An 11,548-nucleotide genomic window follows, 5' to 3' on the forward strand; every position below is an offset into this window, starting at 1 on the left:
ATAGGAAAAGGAAACAAATTTTGTCTTTCCTGTGAATTTCACAAAAAACGGGGAGGTTAACGCGGATGTTGAAGGCCAAAAAAACACCCGGATTTGAAATGCAGTTAAATGGAGCCCATATCCTATATTTGAAAGGACCTCAAACTTAGACCCAACACCCAAGTTAAGTTGAACAGTGAATTTCACTGCGCAGTAACTCATCGCTCAAGAAAACTGTGAATTTTACTGGGCAGTGTCTGTTCTTTCAAAAATAGCCCCTGATCACTGCAGATATTCACACTAGAAGTGTAAGGTACGCCAAGGCCCTGGCTGCATATGTAGAGGCTACTTTGTACCTGAACAAACTGAGTGCAGTTGTCAAAACAGTATACCATAATCACCATAATGAGCTCTAATTGTTGTTTTTACAAAAGAGACGCATCTCTTCCATTATGTGCATTTTACCATGAGCTGAGAGCTAACAGCACATTGCTTAACTCATTTTTAGTTATGAGAATAGAATAGTTTATACTGCGAGAATGAAACTGAAAGTCTCATCCAGTCCTTTTACTCCCGTAGTCTAAACAAGGTCTTTGTATTTGGTAGGTACAGAATAGTTTATAATAAAAAACCTTGATTAAATTCGCTGTTGTTTTTACAAAAGAGACGCATCTCTTCCATTGTGCATTTTACCATGAGCTGAGAGCTAACAGCACATTGCTCAACTCATTTTTCCTTATGAGAATAAAATAGTTTATACTGCGAGAATGAGACTGAAAGTCTCATGCAGTCCTTTTACTCCCGCAGTCTAAACAAGGTCTTTGTATTTTGTAGGTACAGAATAGTTTATATATAAAAAAAAAACCTTGATTAAATTCGCTACTCGGAGAACACTCCGAAATTAACTATTATACAAAGGCTTTCCGCCTTCAGTCGGTAAAGTAGTGTCCCCACTATGAACAGGCGATTGTCCGGAGTCAATGGTCCAGGACCTATTGCCCTCGTTGTGGACGCGCACTAAGGAGGAGTCCACGCATTCGCATCTTTGAGGTAAGGACAAGGTTTACCACTAAGGTCACACACTAACTAGCCAGTTCGACCAACTACCAGACCCACCCACATATTTGTAACTATAAGGTATAAGGAAGCACCAAGCTCCAAAAAAGACAATACTCCACTACTTATGCCGATGCGACAGTAAAACTTCACTCCATTTTCATCCCAGGACCTATTGCCCTCGTTGTGGACGCGTACTAAGGAGGAGTCCACGCATTCGCATCTTTGAGGTAAGGACAAGGTCCACCACTAAGGTCACACACTAACTAGCCAGTTCGACCAACTACCAGACTACCACCCACATATTTGTAACTACAAGGTATAAGGAAGCACCAAGCTCCAAAAAAGACAATACTCCACTACTTATGCCGATGCGACAGTAAAACTTCACTCCATTTTCATCCTAACGATCTTCTATGGGACAATAACTATAAAATGTAGGACAATACTAATTAAGAAGAAAACATATTGGAGAGCCACACACCAGTTGATTCAACAGTCCTAGGTTCTAACAGTGAAACACACTACAATACCAGAACGAGAATGGGACAATACCAGAACGGGAACAGGACTAATTTATCACGCCTATTTTACACCGGTGCGGTTGGTAAAATAGTCAACACATGTCCTGCATTTGAAGAAGTTGGTCCAAAACCTACCAGGTGGTATTTCAACCAACCAGCTCTTCGGTCAGAAAAATAGGAAATATACCTATTATGTGACATACCTACATGGGTAGCAGCCCAACCAGCCTCTTTCGGGGAATATGCATGTTTGCACTTTGCAATTTGTTATTGACTATCACCACCACTATCATTTATGTTTTTTTCCTTTCTATATTCCTTTTTTCATACCTACATAGATTTAACTTTGAACATTAAGTATGTACATATGACTGTATAAGTTTCGTCACGGCAATGTCCCTGATGTGTTTAGTGAAAATACCTACGCGGTATGCTTACTGAAAAGGATATTGGGAGAAAGAGGAATAAAAGAGAGAAGAGAGAGATCAAAAATTGAAATTAGCAAGGAGAAATTAGAGGAACTCAGCAACCCATGGTTCACTGGAAGGTTAATCGAGACTATCAAGAGGATGCAAGTCTCAAATCAAATTGTGCATGTTTACCTCTTTAACTAGGTACCTCTTTAGAAACCAAAATTGATTTTTTATAAAATATTGATCGACTGAGCTTTATAAAAATATAGGAAATATACCTATTATGTGACATACCTACATGGGTAGCAGCCCAACCAGCCTCTTTCGGGGAATATGCATGTTTGCACTTTTATAAAAATAATTAGGTAGGCTGAAGTTGAATTTGAATTTGTAAATATTCAGAAATAGGTAGGTAGGTAGAGGTACGGACATTTCCTATACATAATAGTATAACGTTACATATCACAAAAGATCCAAGAAAGTGTTTTAGGTTCTGAAATTTAAATTAAGTAAATATTCAGAAACCCTACCTCCATTTCATCAGATATCCAAGTTCCAAGTACAGACCTACCTCCATTTCCTACACATTTACACAATCTAAGATATTTTTGTCCACCCTGTACACTGGAAGTGGGCGTGTGCCTAATTAAATCTCCTCAACTCTGATTTATTACCGGTTGTTCTCTGACTGATGAGTTGAAATTTAACCGGCCATACAAATTGCCTATAAATTACCTGCTAATACAAACAGGTTATACGTTACCTTTATATGTTGAAATTTGAAATATGAAATTTAAAGTAAAATTACTCTTAAAACATAGCGCTATGTATAATAATAATGATTTAATTTAATATTTTAGAGCACTTAGGTAAGTAGGTAGGTACCTAATATTAGGGCACTAGATAGGTACCTACTTAGTGTTCGTAAATTTATAATAATGAGTTACCTACCTAATGAGACTTGAGGCGAGCTTCTGAGGTCAACCTGTTGGGCAATGGGATCAATGTCTTTCACCTTACTTTGGTAAAAGATTAGAATATAGAATATAATTATAGATCATCAGAATTCTTGTCTACAAACTCCAGAATTATCTCCAAACATGTTTTGATCATTATAAATACACCTCTACCTTTCCATGGTCAATGTCTTTCACCTTACTTTGGTAAAAAAAAGATTAGAATATATAGATCATCAGAATTCTTGTCTACAAACTCCAGAATTATCTCCAAACATGTTTTGATCATTATAAATACACCTCTACCTTTCCATGTGTACATAGATTGATCTGTGAAATGTACTCCCCTCTTTGAACCCATCTCTGGATTAATTACCTGTATTACTATTTACGTTTACTCTGTTTATTATCTCCTTCAATTCCTATTCTTTGATTTTATTATCTTGTTCCATTCCTTGATCGATCACTGGTTGTGTCAGACCCTAGGAGTTTGTTTATTCAACATCTTTGTACTGATGTCATTATTGTCATTCTTATCAATCCAGTCTCTAGTTTTGGGTAGACTTTTCTTGAGTTTTGTGTGTTCCATTTGTCAGTTTATCAATAAAGCATCCAGCCTCTAGTTTTGTGTAGGCTTTTCTTGAGTTTTGTGTTACACATGTCAGATAGGCTTAGATATTTTATTCCACTGTTAGGGTATACCCATTCTGTGTTGATAAGGAGGGCGATGGCTTTTTTATTTGTCAGTGTCGATTACATACATATGTAGTTTGGAGAAATGAGAAGATTTCGGGTGATCGATCTGAGGATAATAACGGCTTACATTGTTTAGGCACTTACTCCTATGCTATATTTAGGTATGTACAAGAGTAAGAAATTAGATGGGTATCTACTATCTATTTAGTTAAAATGCCAGATAAATAGGTACATACTTTTTACTTTCCTTATCCTATAGGAACGAAAGTAATGTAATCGGGTCAATTACCGGCTTACATTGTTTAGGCACTTACTCCTATGCTATATTTAGGTATGTACAAGAGTAAGAAATTAGATGGGTATCTATTTAGTTAAAATGCCAGATAAATAGGTACATACTTTTTACTTTCCTTATCCTATAGGAACGAAAGTAATGTAATCGGGTCAAATTTTCAATGGTCAGTTTTTAGTGGAAAAACACGTTTCGAGGTCCCTAGAGCCTAAATCCAAAGTTTCAGCCATTGGTCCGTGTGTGTGTCTGTCTGTCCTTCTGTCTGTGTATCTGTCTGTCTGCCTGTCTTTAAATTTGGTATGCAGCTGTCAAATATGACAAGGATGCGACACGAAACTTTTTATTAAGATCGGTGCAACGGTTGGCGGCATTTTACCGCTTTCAGGCGGTTTTCGGTGTAATTCAATAATATCTCGGGAACGGTGTAAGCTAGAGACTTGAAATTTGGTATGTAGTTCACAAATGTTCTTGAAATTTGGTATGCAGCTGTGAAATATGACAAGGATGCGACAGGAAACTTTTGATTAAGATCGGTGCAACGGTTGGCGGCATTTTACCACTTTCAGGCGGTTTTCGGTGTAATTCAATAATATCTCGGGAACGGTGTAAGCTAGAGACTTGAAATTTGGTATGTAGTTCACAAATGTGACAAGGATGTAACACGAAACTTTTGGTTACGATAACTGCTGTGGTTGGCGGTATTTTTACCGCTTTTTGGCGGTTTTCGACCGTTTTTTGGCGGTTTTCAGCTCTACCTACTGACTAAACGGTTAGAGATATTGTAAAAGTTACAATAGAACATGCAAATGAGCACAATTCAATAGGATAAGGAAAGTCGTGTGATGTTCACAGCAATTTTTTTATTTGTGTAGTAAATGCATCAATAAAAAATACCTAAGTAAAAATTGTATAAATTATAAATATGTATTATAATTTATAATTATAAGGAAAATACAAAAAAAAACGCCAACGTTACGTGATGTTCCCAAGCGGTCACCCATCCAAGTACTATCCACGCTCAACGTTGCTTAACTTCAGTGATCGGACGAGAACTGGTGTATTCAACGTGATATGAACGTTGGCGAGAGCCCAGGGTAAAAATATAGCCTAATAAATAAGAAGAATTATGATGACTGGATGACTCATCTCGATACCAATGTGATACCATACGAACATACGATATTACGATCAGTCTGTGTACTATGTAGCCTTAGGTTGTGAGTTCGTGACTTGATGAGGGTACCAAATAATGTAAAAGACTATCATCACTAAAGCGCCGCGCCGTAGACCTACGCCCCGCCATGTCAAGAAAGTTTGGAAGCACTAATCAGAGATATACGAAACAGACCATGTAAGTAGCCGTTTTCAGGTAATTGTAGAGCAAAAACTACAAAATATGATCAGGAAGTAGGTACTGTAGTGAAGTGTATGTCGTCGTTCAGTCAGAATATTGAACAAGATCATAAGGTACGCAAACCTAATTGAGCACGAAAAAACAAGAGGGAGAAAGAGAAGGACAGGTGGAAAGAAGGAAAGAGAACAAGAAAGGGATCAAGGGAGGAAGAGAAAGAGAACGAGAGGGAGGAAGGGAAAGAGAGAAGAGAGACAACAGGAGGGAGTGAGGGGGAAAAAAAGGAGAAGAGAAAAAAAACTTTCCCTTGAGAATTGTAGCATTGTATACGGATGTAAGAAATGGGTAGGAGAGAAAAAAAAATTTGGGCAGGAATTTGAGGCCATGAAACGAGATAATGGAAATGCGAGGGAGAGAGGGGAAGAAAAGGGAAAAGAGAGAAGAGAGGGAGAAGAAAAAGAGAAGGGGGGAAGGAAAGGAGAGAGGAGAAAAGGGAGAGAGACAGACAAACGGGAATTTGAGGCCATGGAAACGAGATAATGGAAATGCGAGGGAGAGAGGGGAATAAAAGGGAAAAGAGAGAAGAGAGGGAGAAGAAAAAGAGAAGGGGGGAAGGAAAGGAGAGAGGAGAAAAGGGAGAGAGACAGACAAACGTAGAAACAGACAAGGTAACAACTTCGGAAACTTTTTAGAAAGGTTTTGCCCTCGGCGTTTGTGTCGATAGAGGAACCATATAACTGTTATAACATATTGCACAGCTCCCGATGCTAAGGGTGAACACGAGCACTTTGGTACCTACTTATGAATTAATGAGTGTTGAAATTTCTTCCAAAATCTCGAATGATTCAAGCAGGTAAAGTACTTTCCCAATTCGTTGAAACATAAGTGAAACCTAATGTGACAATGTATGAAAATGAAACCCTTTCTATTCAAATCGACTCTTATTTTCTATTTGGAAGATATCTGGAGTGATGGGGCCTCAAAGATAAATTTCTGGTCCTATTATGAACTCAATAGCAATAAATTTTGGCACACAACAACAAATTATTGTTCCCCAATTATATTATTAGTCAGGGGTTCCCAACATGGCGAACGTGGGCCAACAATTCGGTCCGCAGTGGTTAGTAGACGGGGACCTAAGCACTCCGCCTTTTTCTCTGTGGCGCTCTTGTTTTGCACAATGGGGAGGTATTTATGCTAAGGGTGAACACGAGCATTTTGGTACCTACTTATGAATTGGTGAGGGTTGAAATTTCTTCCAAAATCTCGAGTGATTCAAGTTGGTAAGTACTTTCCCAATTCGTTGAAACATAAGTGAAACCTAATCTGACAATGTATGAAAATGAAACCCTTTCTATTCAAATCGACTCTTATTTTCTATTTGGAAGATATCTGGAGTGATGGGGCCTCAAAGATGAGTTTCTGGTCCTATTAAGAACTCAATAGCAATAAATTTTGGCACACAACAACAAATTATTGTTCCCTAATTATATTATTAGTCAGGGGTTCCCAACATAGTGACCGCGGGCCAACAATTTGGTCCGCAGTGGTTAGTAGACGGGGACCTAAGCACTCCGCCTTTTTCTCTGTGGCGCTCTTGTTTTGCACAATGGGGAGGTATTTATGTAAAGTAAAAAGTTGAAGTTAGATTCTAAGTATGTACTTAATTTAATCTTAGTTAATTTTATGTGAATTTGTATTTCAGTTTATTTACTTAAGTGAAGAAATTTTTCTTCTCGGCTTTGATTAATTACTTTGAACTTTCCTCCTAGATTATATTTATGTACTTACTTATAATTATAATATATCATATTATGATAAGTACTTATCCCATTCAGGTAATTAAGAATACCTACTTCTTTAGATAGAGGGAACTGTAACTGCTGAAATCTCATTGTGTATATGTAACTATAGGTATAGAAATACACTACCACCACGTCACGTGACGTAACGTGGTAGTGTGGTGTGATGGCTAAATGAAATTACCTACCTACATAACAATATTATGGGAAAACTTCTTGACGCAAATGAACGTGCAATAGCAGCCGCGAAGCATTGGAGAAATCAAGAGTGTAGCCGGACACGGAAAGTAAGTAAGTAAGTGTGGGAAAACTTTGAACTACATCTTTCTGACTCCCCATGACTTCACGTGACGTGACGTGAAGTGACGTGATGGATGATGGTAGATGGTAGTGTGTTTATTCTACCTTATCTATCGGTCTTTCTGTTAGTTTGTTTCATCATGACTTTCGAACGGGTATTCCGACTTTGATGAAATTTGGCATACTTTCAACACACAAAGGAAATTTTCCCCGTTAGATTTTTTGGTTCGACCAACCCGATGCTTTGTCCACCTCGATTATCATATATTATCATATTATGATAATCATTACTTATAAGTCTTACCTACTTATAATATATCATAATATGATAATCATAATATGATAATATTATTATGATAAGTACTTATCCCATTCAGGTAATTAAGAATACCTACTTCTTTAGATAGAGGGAACTGTAACTGCTGAAATCTCATTGTCCCGAAACTGAAGAGAGACGGAAAGCAGGATAGGAGAAAGCCAGCCGTTCCGAGAACAAACCTGTTTAGGATAGAGTTCGCCCCGGATTTCGAAGGAGAAAGCCAGCCGTTCTGAGAACAAACCTGTTTAGGATAGAGTTCGCCCCGGATTTCGACTTAGTTCAAGTACCTACTTATGTAGCAAATTTTTTGAGTAAGATCATACTTCGTTTACTCATGTAGCAAATTTTTCGAGTAAGATCATACTTCGTTTACTCAGTGAAGTTGTAGGGGAAGCTAAACTACTGGCATCATCTGGCAACCCAAACTTTGGGCAGCTCATCAATAAATTGTTATTGATTGTTTCTCTATAGACATGTTGAGGCACACTTACACGATTCTTTCAGTATACTCCGAGGGGTTTTTATATTGGGAAGTGTCAAACCTAACACAATAATTAATGGCGAGAGCTAGGGGCTAGGGCTTAGGGAACCCTTCTTTCTATCATCATCACATTATTTGTAACACATTATAGCGTCCAGACCAACTGGTCAGCTATTATGGGTAACCCTTGTGCTTCTATACTTTTTGTATGCTGAATGAAATTGCCTACCTACATAACAATATTATGGGAAAACTTCTTGACGCAAATGAACGTGCAATAGCAGCAGCGAAGCATTGGAGAAATCAAGTGTATAATGTATATACACGGAAAGTAAGTAAGTATGGGAAAACTTTGAACTACATCTTTCTGACTCCCCATGACTTCACGTGACGTGAAGTGATGGATGATGGTAGTGTGCTTCTACCTTATCTATCGGTCTTTCTGTTAGTTTGTTTCATCATGACTTTCGAACGGGTATTCCGACTGTGATGAAATTTGGCATACTTTCAACACACAAAGGAAATTTTCCCCGTTAGATTTTTTGGTTCGACCAACCCGATGCTTTGTCCACCTCGAATGATCCAAACAATCACCGACCTAATTGGTCACCCATCCACATCCCCACATCACGGCGTTACTCAACTTCAGTGATTTACCGGGCACCGGCATTAACGTTCTAAAGCCGCTGGCTAAAATGTAGGTAATGTTTGGGTACAAAACACAATTATGTAGGTACTTGTGTATAAATTAAAACATATAAACACATGATGGTATGTAAATAAGTATGCTAGCAGACAAACCTGTTTAGGATAGAGTTCGCCCCGGATTTCGACTTAGTTCAAGTACCTACTTATGTAGCAAATTTTTCGAGTAAGATCATACTTCGTTTACTCATGTAGCAAATTTTTCGAGTAAGATCATACTTCGTTTACTCAGTGAACTGTAAGTACTTAAATATACCTATCTAGGTATGTATAATGTACATAAGTACTATATGTATATACTATCTCATCTCAAATGAGACGCTCTATAGCCGTAAGATATAGAATGAATTATGCACATAGCGAGACCAAGACAATGTAAATACTATCCCACTAATAGATACCTAATTACCTATAACCTATAGGTATAACTACTGGCATCATCTGGCAACCCAAATTTTGGGCAGCTCATCAATAAATTGTTTTTGATTGTTTCTCTATAGACATGTTGAGGCACCCTTACACGATCGTTTCAATATACTCCGAGGGGTTTTTATATTGGGAAGTGTCAAACCTAACACAATAATTAATGGCGAGAGCTAGGGGCTAGAACTTAGGGAACCCGATATAGAGTCTATAGACATGTTGAGGCACACTTACACGATCGTTTCAGTATACTCCGAGGGGTTTTTATATTGGGAAGTGTCAAACCTAACACAATAATTAATGGCGAGAGCTAGGGGCTAGAACTTAGGGAACCCTTCTTTCTATTATCATCACATTATTTGTAACACATTATAGCGTCCAGACCAACTGGTCAGCTATTATGGGTAACCCTTGTGCTTCTATACTTTTTGTATGGGTATCACCTATCCTTTCCATACTTGCTGACTGATGGACTGATGGATCAACGTCATCAATGAGTTTTACATTTAAATTCGACGATTTTACACTGCAGTAAGTATGGATACTTATCTAGTTTATAAGACTGATTCTTACACGATAATAAGTAGGTACTTAATAATAATAATAATGAGAATGGTTTATTTTAATGTAACTATAAAAATATCTTCTCTTTGTTCCTATATAAGTACCCCCAATGGTACTTTTCAGGAACGGTTTGAATTATTTATTTCATTAAAATTCTTGCTTCTGTCTTGATTTACTTATCTAGTTTATAAGACTGATTCTTACACGATGATAAGTAGGTACCTACGAGTATTATAATAATTTTGATGAAATTTGGAGACCAAAAAGGTGAGTTCTCCAGTTCAGTACGAACGTGTTTCTAACATCAAAAATCGCTAACATTTTGATTTAGTGGGAGGAAGTGTCCAGTTTTACATTTAAATTCGACGATTTTACACTGCAGTAAGTATGGATACTTATCTAGTTTATAAGACTAATTCTTACACGATAATAAGTAGGTACCTACGAGTATTGTAACAATTTTGATGAAATTTGGAGACCAAAAAGGTGAGTTCTCCAGTTCAGTACGTGTTTCTAACATCAAAAATCGCTAACATTTTGATTTAGTGGGAGGAAGTGTCATTCAAAGTTGTGTTCGTCTTTTAGGATCTGGACAACGGCGCGGCGTAGCATATTCCATTTCTATATGTCTTTCCACAGCAATTTCTCAAGGGATCCTTAAACCTTACCACCCTGTAAGAAAGGATCTGATCCAGAGTATTCCAGAGCTATTACAAGCAGACATCTCGTCACTTCCTATCAACACCTTTGTTAGAACCACATTTTAGACATAGGATATGTGAGAATTCATAATGTTATTGGGTTCTGTTTTGTTTTCTATGATGACACTCTCAGAGCTACCTGTCCAAATGGATGTGAGAAATAGCACACCACTTGCTCAAAAATTTTCATCATACCTTGTGTGGTTATTTTGAGTACTGAAAAACTGAACTATTGAAAGGTTGGTACAGTTCTAAGTACTTTGAATAAGTTGGAGAAATTAAAAATGCCTGGCAATTTACCAACCAACGTTATAGGTAAGTACCTACTGGAACTTAAATACCTAGGTAGTATAGGTATGTACCCAATTTCTTACTTTATTCATACCAAAAGGTACGATACTTAATTAATAATTACTACTTAAGTACCTAAATGCCGAACTTTTTCCATAATCTCCAAAATTCACTGATAGGTCCCTTTACCTTGAACTCGCGTTAATTAGACCTTAAAAACCTAAAACAGTCTAAACAAAGTTAAAGCTCTTTATACAGACTAGAGAGAGAGAGAAAGGGAGGGAGGGAGGGAGAGAGAGAGAGAAAAGGGAGGGAAAAAAACTTTTTCTGTGTGTAAAAGGATAAGGAGTGTGTGTTTTCTTCCCATATTGAATAAAATTACCATACTTACTCCTTCCCTCCTCCCTCCCTCTTTTCTCTCTATCTTCTCTAACTACATCCTTGAAAATAAACATTGAGCACGAAAAAACAAGAGGGAGAAAGAGAAGGAGAGGTGGAAAGAAGGAAAGAGAACAAGAAAGGGATCAAGGGAGGAAGAGAAAGAGAACGAGAGGGAGGAAGGGAAGGAGAGAAGAGAGACAACAGGAGGGAGTGAGGGGGAAAAAAGGAGAAGAGAAAAAAAAAACTTTCCCTTGAGAATTGTAGCATTGTATACGGATGTAAGAAATGGGTAGGAGAGAAAAAAAAATTGGGCA

The 11,548-nt window shown here is 37.6% G+C and overlaps 1 non-coding gene across 1 annotated transcript; it reads right to left on the reverse strand.

Moving 5' to 3' along the window:
- Window positions 1-4,880: 4,880 nt before the first annotated feature.
- On the reverse strand, window positions 4,881-4,999 carry LOC113472206. The gene has a single exon (XR_003394623.1). It is a non-coding gene; the product is annotated as a 5S ribosomal RNA (ribosomal RNA).
- Window positions 5,000-11,548: the final 6,549 nt, after the last annotated feature.

This window comes from Diaphorina citri, unplaced genomic scaffold, assembly GCF_000475195.1.
Source record: "Diaphorina citri unplaced genomic scaffold, Diaci psyllid genome assembly version 1.1 scaffold4301, whole genome shotgun sequence".
In the NCBI taxonomy this organism is placed as follows: Eukaryota; Metazoa; Arthropoda; class Insecta; order Hemiptera; family Psyllidae; genus Diaphorina; species Diaphorina citri.